We start from the raw sequence: 13,477 nt of genomic DNA on the forward strand, positions 1-13,477 counted from the left end.
GGAATAGAGGGATGGAGAACAGTGGGAATAGAGGGATGGAGAGCTCCATCCTGAGCTCCAGGAAAGGAGCAGAAAACCATCAGGCTCCAAATCCCTGCCTTCCTGCCACTTTGCTTAATGCCATCTCTCCCCAGACCAGGCATTTTTCTGTCCCCTGTCTATATCCATCCACTGCCTGTGTGTAATTAAGTTTTCTTCTGAAGTGCTTTTTAATAAAACTGAAGCTGCTGCCTAAGCCCTTCTCACACATCTGCTCTATCCTCATGGTGTCAGTTCATCTATAATTAAACACCAGGAAGCTTTATCACCTATCAGTCATCATTCAGCCACGAGCTTGTCTTATTTATCTAATTAAAAAGGTATTTATTGTCAACAGATTATGCACGTGCCCAGTGGAGAAGCCTTGTACTATTTCATTTAATTTGTGTGCAATAATGTCCACAGCAAAATGCTTGTGAAATCAAGGAGTGGTAAAATAAGAAACAGTAGCTTCAGAGTTGGTATTATCAAGGAATTCTCATGTAAGCTTCATATACAGATGGAATATGGAATTGCTACTGTCTACTTTAATATTGATTACTCCTCTGGTTTCTTTTTCAGGTGAATAAATAAATTTTATTATCATTTATCTGACAGCTTGGTTAGTGGAAGGGAAATTCATTTTGCTGAAAGATGGAAAATGAGAAAATATATATAGCACCACATTGAAAATGAGGCAAAATAAGGAAAGATAAAAACCAGTATACATTAAAATTTTCCTGTTGCTGGAAAGGAAAAGATAGAACTCTATGGAGGTGTCTTGCTTGCACATTTATAATAAAAGTTTAATTTTTCAATTATATCCCTGTAATATCCTGTCCTGCAGCACTGATTACTTCCTTGGCTGACTGAAAATTAATTCTGCATAGTGCAAAACTGTCTGTGGAACACAAGCCCCATCAAAACACAACAAAACAAAACCCACAATCTACCTCCTCATCTAAGACTTGCCAATCCTTCTCCATTAACAGATCCACAATAACAAAAATGAGGAACTGACATGTTAATAATGTCTGTAAGAAATTATTAAAGACTGAGGACCCTGATTATGTGCTGTCACTCATTTAATTAACTTCTACTCTACAGAGTCTTTAAGTAGGCAGAGCACCAGGCTTTCAAGACTCTACATCTTGCCATAGTTTATACATAATCCCCACTATTCACTTGGAATTTTGCAGTTCAGTGCTGTTTTGACACAACCAACTACAAACTAATGTCTGAAATTGCTGTGTCCTGCAGCACCCTGAGGTTGGTACCTCTGCCAGACCTAAACCTGGGGTGAGGGAATTACCTGAATTAGTCACCACACAAGGATTACAAAACCCATTCCAGGATGCCACTACCAAGGTTATGAGTTGCCTCAAGGAAAGGAAAAAAAAACCCCTACAGCTGTGGACTTATGTTTCTGTTCCCATCAGCTAAACTCAGGTGAAATTGCTCAGAAAAAAAAAAAAAATCTGATTTCTCTTTTCTTCCTCTTTTCTTCACCTACATTGAGGCAGTCACGTTTTTTGCTCCAGGGGACAACGGAGACATTGTCACATGAGAAAACCCACTTTTGTGAGAGCACACGATGGAAGAATAATATTTGGAGATGTCAGGTGGTGGCAGGTAAACCTCCACAGGTGCACCTTCATGCAGGCAGCACCGGGCCCTACCTGGATTCATTTTCTGAATTCCATCTCAAATTGGCTAAGTCTGAACCACTGGAAAGTTTTCAGGATGAAAAGCACTTGTCAACATGACTCAGCCAAGAAATATATGTAAAAGCAGAGAACTCAATTACATTTGGAATGCTGGTGCCCTGCTAAGGAACAGCAATTTCAGGTGTGAAAGAAGTTTTGAGGTTAATCATTTGGAAGCCCTAACTGAGACTCAGCTTTCTGATGCCTTTAAATAAATATCAAGCAAATGCTTAAAAATAAACACTAAATACTACTAAAGACAGGGATGCCTGGTTAAGAAAAATAAAAAAAGTGAAGGTGAGAAATAAAAATATTAATAGCCAGCTCAGATTCAGGGTGCTTCAAGCAATTTGAAAGGCTTGGATAGGACATGCATACTCACCTGTCCAACAACATCCAAGCCTGTTTACTATCTGTCATCTCAGTAATGAACTTTGCTAATACAAATTTCCCTCAATTTTTTTTTTTTTTTTTTTTTTTTTGTTCACTTGCATATTTCTCTTTGGAATACAAATACATGTTTTGGTTGCTGCATCATGAAACTCCAGTGGTGTCTGCAAATTCCATGTGTCACCATATTCAATGTGATCTACCCAGTTGTGGGCTGGCTTTGCAAGGGGACCTCAGAAACAGAAAAGTCAGAACAAATGAATTTGTATTTTTAGCTTGGCAAAATGAGAACACGTCAAGAAACAGGACCTGGTGCAGAGCTGGGAGTGGTGTGAACAAAACCATGAAGAAGGGGAGTGTCTGGCTAACACTGCCTCGGGGTAACACAAAAAAAAAACAACTGGCTTTTTTTCTGTAAATCTAGCTCAAGGAAAGGTTATAACAGCATCAGGAACATCTCAACCTTGCAAATCATTGCAGGAGAGAAGCTGTAAAGGGAGGATTGTGGTCTCTGGCAGCATCCTGCACCCAGTCATGCTGAGCAAGCAGCCTGACAAGCCTTCCTCCCCCTGCCCTCAGATGTGATGGTTGATTTGGTGTCAGTCAGAGCAGAAAAGGTGTAAATGCATGCCAGGCATGCAGGGGGCAAAGAGTGGATCAGGACTCACCTGGGCAACACCACATCCCTCAAAAACCGAATTTTACACCACCCCAAACCCTCCAGCCCTTACAATCCCATCCCTGCTCATTCCAGTGCCTTGACATGGTTTTTCCAAATCTCCTGCTGTGTTATTCCCTACGTTTAGCCATGCAGCCACCACCTGCACATGGGCAGAGCTTTGTTGTCCCAAACAAACCCCAGGTGTTCCCAGATTTGGGAAGGACAAAGGACAACACTCACCCCAAAGGGAAGAGGAACAAACCTCATGTATCTGTAAAAAAATAAATGCTTTGCTTCCCCTTGTTTCTCTCCCTCACCACCATCACTGACTGGGGGATACTGGTTTGAACAATTTGTTTGGACATTTTGCTTACAAATTTTGCTCCAGGCTGGCTCTCACTAACATTGATAAAAATTTGATGGTTTGGCCTCTTTTTAACACTTTGGAGCTCACAAAGTGTTTTGATTCACTTAAAGAGTCAACAGGCAACTCGACACATCCTGACAATGTTTTATTTTTATTTGGACACCTTCTGTTTTGTGTCTTCAAATCTGGTTTTACTTCAGCTGAAACAATTGCTCAGGTTCTGAGCAGTTTTATCAGCACAACAGGGTATAATCTGTTTCTTTTGTTTGTTTTTTTTTTCATTTAACATTTTTAGTCAGTGCTGTAGCTACACAGATATACAACTAGAAAGGAGTTTTAATACCAAGATATTCTTTCCTAACCTGGTGTTCCAGAACAGTTTGACACTCACACAGCACTCAAACAGAAAAATAATTTTGTATTTGTGACATACAGCAAATCCAGGAGGTTCACTCCTTGGAGAAATGTTCTCCTATTCAGGGGTGAGTTTTAGCCTAAAGGATTTAAGGTTTTCTTTATAAAAGTATATATTTTTTCAGGATAGCTTAATAAAAGTAGAATTTTGTTCAGGTAGTTCAGTAGTTACCCAAGGATCAGCTCCAAAGGGAATAAAGCAGAAACTCCTTGGATGGTTCACATCCCCAGAAGAAACCAAATGATTTATCACCACTTTACTCCAGTTTTACACTTGTGCAACCTCAAGGTTTAGCCAGTCGTGGCAGAACACTGAGGTGATGAGTAATGAACCATTTTCCTCTGTGAACAAAAAATAACCCCTGTGAAAATATTTCATCGAGTTGCTCAGGAATCTGGGGAGTGGGGAAGATCACAACATGAACTAGGTGCTGAAGAAAGATCATTCCTGTGGCCAAATCATAGTTTTAATGGTGATTTTAATAACTATGTGGAGAAATTCTCAATGTGTAAAAAAAAAAAACAACCAAAAAACAAAAAAAAAAAAAAAACCAAACCAAAAAAAACCAAACAAAAAACCAAACAAACAAAAAATCCCCATTTTTCGGACTCCTGCTAAAGTCAGTGAACATACTCTGTGTTCCGTGGTGTCTTTAGAAAATCACACCTCTGTGAGCTTCCACGACATAAAACAAATTTCTTTCAACCTTTTTTCTCCAATTATCACCTTTTTCAACCAGCCTCTCATAAATTATTTTCTCCAGTTAAATACCTTTATCTTTTCTAGATAAACACAAGGCCAGATGTACCATTTTTTTACTTAACAGACAGGTCTCTTACTTTGATGTCAAATATTCCTTGGGGGATCTATATAAGTGGAATATAAAATATTTATTTCTACACTCTTGAATAATTAACACCTTTTAAAGAAGCACATGAGAAATCTCATCTCTTTCTGGCATGAGACCTAGAATGAAACTCACCCTCACCAAACAGTGGAGTTTTCTTGCACATTTCTTGCCAATTTCCTCACTTTTAGTTATTATTACTCTGCTGATTCTAATTGGACAGGAAGAAACACTGATGCCAGTGGCTACACCACTGTTAGATTTTAATTCACCTCAGTACTTTGAATCAAAACAATTTTGGAAAGAGCCTTTCATTTTATCTCGCTTCTGCTATTTAGGATTCATTGCAACATTGATTCTGTCACTGCTCATTTTTGAATATTGACCATTTTCCCTCAGTTTTACACCCAGTCCACTTATAACAGCTGATATGCAGAAAACCATCTGAGGAAAACACAAGCTTGTAATTAGGTTCCAAATTGCTGGTTGTATGTTCAAGCTTGAGTGATGCAACAGCTACATGACAATTGTTATGAATGGTTTGACAGATGAATAAAGCAAGGAATTATTTTAAGTGTTATTAAGCAATCAAGGGAGTGTGTCAGCAATATTCTGTGTTAACAAGGCTCACATTAATCTAATTCTGCACATCCTGCAGCTCCTAATAAGGACATTTTTATTTATGCTCAAGGAGAGCAAAAGGTAGCCAAATAATTTTAGGGGAGGCCAGATTTGTGCAGCTCTGTCTCTAATTCTCAAAGTTTTTGGGCTGATGCATGAGTATGTGCTCTGTGCCCTGCCACAGATGGCAGAACCCATCAGGAAGGGGTCCTGATTAATGCCACAGGAATTCTGACACAGGCTGCCAGAAACAGATGAGTCCCCTCACCCGACCATGAAAGTGCATTTGCTCAGGCTGTACCTATTAGTCACAGAGTATAAATTTATGAATATTTATCCACTCTGACCAGATCTGGGGAAGCTCTAAATATCATCAGAAATTCATTGCCATGGATGTCAAGGGCTTGATTTACTGCTTTTGGAGAGACACAGAGACATGGTAAATGGGAAAACAAATGCACCATCAGTGCCTCTCACCACATTCCCTCTCCTGCCTCTGCTCACAGAGGTGTCCAGTGCCACCTCTCACCCTTCTCTGTGCTCCACACCATCTCCTGCTCCTTCTCCAAGCCATTCTGAGACAGGAACAGGGCTAAAATAAAATCAGTACAAGCCCTTTCCCTTCTTTTCCTCTGTTTTTGCACCAGAATTCAAACATTCTGGAAGAGAAAAATCTGTATCCTTTTCAGTTTCAACAGCATCCTTATGCATCACACACAAGAGGCCTAGAAGGACACCCAAATCTGATAAAATATTTCTCATTTGCTGGGCCTAGGTCTTCACAATCACCAGTAATCAGTGAAATTAGGCAGGTGAAGAAAAATAGACAACTTAGACACAGCCATCACTGCTTGAAGAGTGAAGTCACCACTGGAAAAATAATTCCCATGCATTTATTTCTGTGGATTTAAAGCAGAGGATTAAGCACTTTTTTAGCATAAAGACCTTCAAGAAAGTCTTGCTAAATCTAAATGCTAGCTGTTTAGCCCTGCTTTGCTGAGGTGGGACATTTCTGGGAGGAAAAAAAGTGGTAAAAAGTTAAGTAAAGAAAAAAGGATGAAGATATATAAAAATAGAAAGATTAATAGCTTCATGCACCAAATTTGAATTTTGAAAAGTGCACTGAACTGAGCAATCACTTCAGCAGAGCAAGCAGCATTTGCAAGAGTTTGTGAAATCCTTTTCCAGACCACGAGTTTTGGTGTATTTCTGTGCACAGGATTTTCTCCAGCAGGTTTCCTGGGGTCCATTATGATTTAAGGGATTACTGGCCTTCCCAGACAGTTCTGCTATACAGAACACTCCAGTTCAATGCAGTAAAGAAAACTTCATGTTCACTCCAAAGAACAACAGAAACAGGTATTTGAGGCAGCTTTATGTCATTAACAGAGCCAAACTTTCCTCTTATGCTCTGCCATGCTATTTTTGACACCAGGGCTGAGGTTACTTGGGCTTTCCATCAGCCTAATCTCAATCTCCTGCCAACACCTGATCAAAATCTCAGGCCCCTACATTACCTGCTCCTTCCTATTACAAATAATGTGAAAATAATTCTGCCTGGAGAGCTGCTTTGGGAAATTGAGGTTTGATGGCACCATCAAGAGCCCTTTGCAGAAGTGCTCACACAGAAGGTGCACGTCTGCTCCTGCACCCAGGGATGCACAGGGAATTTCAAATATTGCCTTCTTTGTTGCTTTTAACACAGTCTCCTTTTCTCAGCTTCCCACCCTTTACCCTCAAAGGCTGGAAATGTTGGAGCATGGTCTACTTCAAAAGCCAACAACTGTTCCAGCACTGCTGGTTACCTCAACCACACACAATCTTCCCTCCTTCTTAGTGTAATTTACCTCTGAGGATAAATTCTTTGCCCTCCCACATTAAAACATCACATTCAGGTTCTCAGGATTTAACAAAACTAATGCACAGTGTGATAAATTAAACTATCCCAACCCACAACCTACCTAAGAGGGGCTTAAAAAGCTCAGGTAAAACAACTCCAGTTAAAACCTTTGTTGAAAAGGCAAGGGAAAAGCATCAAAAAACTTCACCAGAAAGGTAATGGAGGAAGAAGGTATCATTTCCATTTTTTAAGCTCTTCTCTTGTAATCTCACAGGCAGAAATATGAAATAAATTTTCTGGAAGCATTTCAGTGAAATGCATTATAGATGAATCATTGGAGACACATATCTCACCAGATTTGTCACAGCAATAAAACCCTGACCTAAGGAACATGCCCTGAGACAGCAGAGGGTAGAGTCCTGTCAGTCTTACTGAGTAATAACTCCTCCATCAGCAGTCAATTATTGGGCTATTACCAGTGACAAAAACCTGTGAGATGTGCTCCAAACTGGAGAGCTGAGAGACTTTTCCCAGGAGAAATGGCAGCCTCTGAGGTCAGCAGACAGTGCTCATTTTTTTCCTGCCTTCACATTATCCCACCCTTCCCTGGGGAGCTGGGAGAAATGGTGATGGTGGATCCCAATTCCTTCCACTTCCCAGGGAAATAAATCACCCATTCCCACGTGGAAGCCTAATTATCTACTGCTCAGTTAAAAGAAGAACTGCACAGGTACCACCACCAGGAGAAAAACAGCTGAGCTTTGTTACATTTAATTCTGCCTCATTCTTTCAAGCTGAATGAAGAATTACTCTAGATTTTTGGTACCACTTTTTTCCCCTAATGATTCATGTCTTACACAGTTTGATTTTTTTTTTTTTTTTTCACAGGTCACACAGCACAGCTCTCCTTCCCAGCCCAGCCTGGAACACGTGAGTGTTCAGGTGATGAGGGTCACTTATCAAAGCTCCCCTGGGGCACAGAAAGGTGCTGGGACATTTCTGACGTTGGCCCAGGTGGGGGAAAACTGGGGTGAGTGATGGCACACTGCTGCTGCCAGTGTCATGGGAAAGGAGGGGAGAATGGAGCAAAAATAGGTGGAAAAAGGAGGAAGGGAAGGGGAATTCAGGGAAGAAGGAAGGAAGGAAGGAAGGAAGGAAGGAAGGAAGGAAGGAAGGAAGGAAGGAAGGAAGGAAGGAAGGAAGGAAGGAAGGAAGGAAGGAAGGAAGGAAGGAAGGAAGGAAGGAAGGAAGGAAGGAAGGAAGGAAGGAAGGAAGGAAGGAAGGAAGGAAGGAAGGAAGGAAGGAAGGAAGGAAGGAAGGAAGGAAGGAAGGAAGGAAGGAGGGAAGGAGGGAAGGAAGGAAGGAGGGAAGGAGGGAAGGAAGGAAGGAAGGAAGGAAGGAAGGAAGGAAGGAAGGAAGGAAGGAAGGAAGGAAGGAAGGAAGGAAGGAAGGAAGGAAGGAAGGAAGGAAGGAAGGAAGGAAGGAAGGAAGGAAGGAAGGAAGGAAGGAAGGAAGGGAAAGAGAAAGAGAGAGAGAAAGAGAAAAAGAAAAAGAGAGAGAGAAAGAAAGAGGGAGAGAGAAAGAGAGAGAGAGAAAGAAAGAGAAAAAGAGAGAGAGAAAGAAACAGAGAAAGAGAGAGAAAGAAAGTGAGAAAGAAAGAGAAAGAGAGAGAAAGAAAGAGAGAAAGAGAGAGAAAGAAAGAGAGAGAGAAAGAAAGAATTGCTAAGCATGCATGAATCACAAAGATGCCTTAACTCACTATTTAAATTTTTTTGGTGTAATACTCACATTAAAGGCTTATACAACCCAACCATGCACTTCTAAGAGATTTCTTAACTTGTTTACATTTCAGCCTGAACGAGTCATCATCAAAAACTTTGCAAACATTGCCTTCCATAAATTTATGATGGCAGGACTGAGCTTCTCACTGCTGTACACACTCACTGCACTGACTGACTGAAAGATCACAGTGTTTGCCAAACCAGGAAAGTTCTCTCCTGTTGTATTAAATAAATGCACTTAGGAGAATACAAAAGTCATGAGCTCTTAAGTACATCTTCTCCTCAGAAGGGATAACTGTGGTGTGAACTTCATGCTCCCTTTGGAAGGTTCTGGTGTCATTTTCAGCAGAAAAATGACAATTTTTGCCTGGTTGAACTTTTACCAGAAGAAGGAGTTGTTGTGTGAGACAGAAAACCCAGAGTCTGGTTTGTCACCCTCTGGGAATGCCAGATTCCAGGACAGATCTGTGGTTTCTCCTACCTGAGTCACTGGTGGTGGCAGACCACACTTTAAATAAACTTTTGCATTAGAGCTCCAAAAATGTGAACCGCAAGCAGTGAATTAAACAAATGCAGAGAGAGGATCCCCAGGGAGCCCTGGGCTCACCACAGGCTCCCAGTGCTCTTAAGGGGGTGGAAGTTTATCAAAAGAAAAGACAAGTCCAGCTTATTACAGTATTGGGATACAATGCTCAGGGATTTATTTCCAAATAAATTAGATCTACCTGCAAAGACTCGAAAAAAACCTTTTGAAATGAGGAGAGTATGAAGATTGGACAAAAAAAATGAAATTAAAAATCCACATTTATCATTAACAAGTAAAAACCATGCAGCAGCTCATTCTACCCACAATTACACACATGACTAATTTTAATCAGGCCCTGAAGTTAGGAACAAACACTGTGAGCGCCGTGGCAATCGTGTTTAAAGTAAAAATTACATTCCTTCTGATGGAGCAAGGGATGGCAAGGTGGCACAAGCCTCCCCCTGGCAACTCCTGGACCTTCCAACACACACTCAGAAACCTGATTGCATTTCTCTGAATTCCTTGGGTGTTTCTGAGAGCTCCTAAAAATATGTTGAACCCTTCCAGAGCTCTCTGAAGGAGCAGTGTTTATGTGTAAAAAAAGAAATAATTTAATTACTGGTGGCAAAGGTCCCATCAAATTGACCTGCATCTCTAAATTTCAGCAAAGCCAAACACAGTGAGGTAACATATCTCTTTCCTTCAATTTAAATTTAGGCCTGATTCTGACAGTCACTCCATTTTATCACTCAAGCAAGAGGTACCAAGCCAGCAAAAGTCAAATTTCAATTAAAAAAAAAACCAACAAACTAAAGGCAGTAACAGTGACATTAAATGTACTGAACTAGACTTATAAAACTGAAATTTTTGGCATGCACAACAACTAATAAGTCAGAGTCACAGCTTGGTGTAGACAGGGAATTCCTCATTAAAAAAAAAAAAGACAAGAAAAAATACATGTTATTTCTCAGTCAGCTGGATTAAGAGTATGTCTTAACACTTGCTACTCAGAATTACAGAACACTTCCTCTGTAAGAACTTTTCTTAAAATTATTTTTCTAGTCTTATTCTCAGGAGAATCCAGCAAATTTGCATCCATAATAATGTTTTTCCTGTATTTAAGATGCCTTTCCCCAAACCACTTCTGTAACTGTACATCCACTCAACAGCAGGCATGCATTAAATAGCACAGAAATTATGAATACCCTCGAGCAGCAGGAATGAATTATATTTTGAAATATACAGAATAACTTATAGATATTTTGAGCATTACCCAGCAAAGCCTTTCTCCTAGGAAACACATGTGTCAATGAGGACCATAAAAGATCCTTCAGTAGCAAAAAATTAAAGACAGAAATAGAAAGGTTTTGTTAGTCTTAACTCATTAAAAAAACTCTCAATTTTGATAAATCAAAGTAGAAAGATGTAAGTTGCACTAGGAATGGAAGCTTTTTTCTGATTCATTTTTATTTTAGTCATAGAGACTCAATCTCTGTTCCACTGTAGTCTGTGACTGCAGGTTTAGTTCAATGACTATGCTTAATTTTTAAAATTATATTAATTTTTTTGCCATTTTTAGTAGGTACTGTCAGCTCTCTAGTAGATTCCAACAATTTTAAAGTGAAAATATTATAGAAATATCCAGTTATTTACAAGATTCAGGCTGACAGGCCACACAGCTAAGCCTCTGTATTGAATGCATATTGCACACAGCTAATAGTGCCATTCATATGCAGCCCCCAAAGAGATTTGGGTAATGCCTCAATAAGCATAACTTCTAACTGTGGATTGGGAATGCTCTTATTAATATTTTTTTTTTTTCTCCTCCAATTACGAAATGCAAATTGCGAAAAGCAGAATTTGCATCTTAACTTGACTTATATATTATCTCTGCCTTGCACCTTAGGAAATTGCCAGATATTAAGCTAGAGTTAAAGCTGCACCAAGACCATCATGGTGTACTGGAATCAGAATAATTTTATTTTACTTCCTGGCTCAATTGTGTTTTGAAAAGTAAGATCTACTTTTTGTCTTTACATATTTTTAAAATGTGTAAATGAAGAGCCACAGGTCAGCTGTTATTAAGCAAAAGTAACATCTGTCTGCCCAAAGAAGCATTTCCCTCCACTGGATATCTCTGATTTAAGAACAACCTGCTAGAGAGCTGGATAAACCTCATTCTTGGCAGTTGGCTAACCCACTAATTATTCTACATTTCTACTTTATCCTAAAGTACATCTTTATTTCAGCAAATAATTAAACAGTTCACTTGGAGACCTTGTTCCACAAATCCTAGTTCAGTTCCTTGCTGCTCTCATGGCTACTTTCACTAAGCTTAATATTATCCCAAGCACATTGCCAAGTTTCATTAAAAATGTTGATTTAGCCCTTGAATAAATTGACACAGTAATGCTAGAAGTCCATATAGATAAATACAATTCAACTCATTTTCCTGCCACTGCACCCACACACAAAGCATGAGAAAGGCAGCACTCCTCTTGCCCTAATTTCTGTGTCAAACACATTTTTATTTGCATTCTTCTGAGTATTTTTGGTCATACCCAAGAATATATTGTCATTCCAAGGAGCAGAGAATTGCCACACAACTAGCCTCAGCATCCATAAATCTAAAATATTTGCAGAAATGGAATCCTTTAGGTTTTGATGACTTAGTATTTACTGTAGATGCTCGTGAGTTTAGGATAAGTGCTACTTCCTTAGCATACTGTGGAGTCTTTTGAGAAGTATAGGAAAGTTAAGACACAACTTTTCTTAAAGGTTAAGGCACAACTTTTCTGATGTGATAACACTGAAAAACACTTTATTATCAAAAAGCAATCTGAAAGGCAAAGGGAAAATAATACCTTGGGTGCTTTCCTTTGCTAAAAAAGGTATTTTTAAGTCTTTTTATTTTAGGATCTTGTACCAAGGAACTCAGGATGCAGCAGCTTTAGGGCAGCATCAGGCTGGAGGTGTTGGGTTTGTGGCAGCCCTTCCCTCCCCTGGAGAGCACTGGTGATGTCACCAGAAATTCCACATGGGAAACAACCCTAAATAAGCTCAATTTAACAAAGCAAGATCTGTGGGAGAAGGGTTTTGTGAGACTTGGCCTCAAAGGATTTACATTTTTATTTACATTAAGGAGCCAGCCCTGCTGCAGGTCTGAGCAGGAGAGGAGGAATCCTTGGTGCATTTGCAGACCTGATCACGAAATCAGATCAAATCTGGCACTTGATCCCAGAACACACTCCCCAAATCCCTGTTTGTCATGGAGCACTTCCAGAGGTGAAGGAATTTCCAAGTCAACTTCCCCCACTGCCACCCCTTTTCTTGGATAAATAAGTTTTAATTTTCATTTTTTTTAAGATTTTTGCTCAGTGACACAATACTGGAAAACATTTTGGGCAGGAACCCAACGTGCTGTCAGCTTAAGATAAAGCCCTTTGCAGCACCAAGGATCTGGCATTCCATCAGCACAAATTACTGGAGTAATTACAAATTACTGCACAAAAAGAACACCTTTATGTGTGAACTGGATCACGGTGCTAATTCTCCATCTCCCCACTTCTGACAGGCTGAAGAGAACAGAAAATTATTAGCCAAGCAAATTGACTGAAAACTTGATTAGCAGCTGGCAAAAGACTTCAGTGACATTGAGAAAAATAACCAGCAAACTGGAAATTATTTCAGCTCAGCTTTTGTAATGTTTCAGGTAAACAGGGATATTTCCTATCTTCCTGTCTAATCCAAGAATTGCCACTGCCACATAAAGTGCAAGAAAGAAAAATGGAGATAGAGACAGATATAGAATGGATGTTCCATATGTCCAGTCTCAAAATATAACTAATTGTGTTGTAGCCAAAAAGAAGAGCCACTCTTTAGATTCAGCCCTGACTCAATCTGTGAGCAGAGCAGAAATTCTTTGCACATATGAAAATCATAATGCTGCTCTGTTTCTACTAAAATTTGCCTTATTTCAAGGAATTAAAACAAAAATGTCATTATCCTCTTAGTTGCCCCCCTATGCACAGGACTGAGATTTTCATAAACAATTACTCAGTGCAAAGCCTCTGTATATTTGCAATACTTTTCCTCCACAGGTTTTCCTTCTACAATCAATATTAAATAAAATGAAGCTGAATTTCAGGCAAGCACAGGCAGGCTGTCAAAATCAAACTGACCAAATACAAGGGAAAGGGCATTTTCCATTGCAATGGAGTGGGATGTAAAAGAACAAAAAAGCAAGGTCTGGCATATTTCTACACCATCCTAAAAATGCAATTTTTTAACTAATAAAGCAGGACT

General features: G+C 39.6%; 1 protein-coding gene across 9 annotated transcripts in view; it reads right to left on the bottom strand.

Moving 5' to 3' along the window:
• The window catches only part of XRCC4 (X-ray repair cross complementing 4), a 162,014-nt gene that overhangs the window by 58,779 nt on the left and 89,758 nt on the right, over positions 1 to 13,477 (bottom strand). The window lies entirely within an intron of this gene.

Source organism: Passer domesticus, chromosome Z (assembly GCF_036417665.1).
Source record: "Passer domesticus isolate bPasDom1 chromosome Z, bPasDom1.hap1, whole genome shotgun sequence".
Lineage (NCBI taxonomy): Eukaryota > Metazoa > Chordata > Aves > Passeriformes > Passeridae > Passer > Passer domesticus.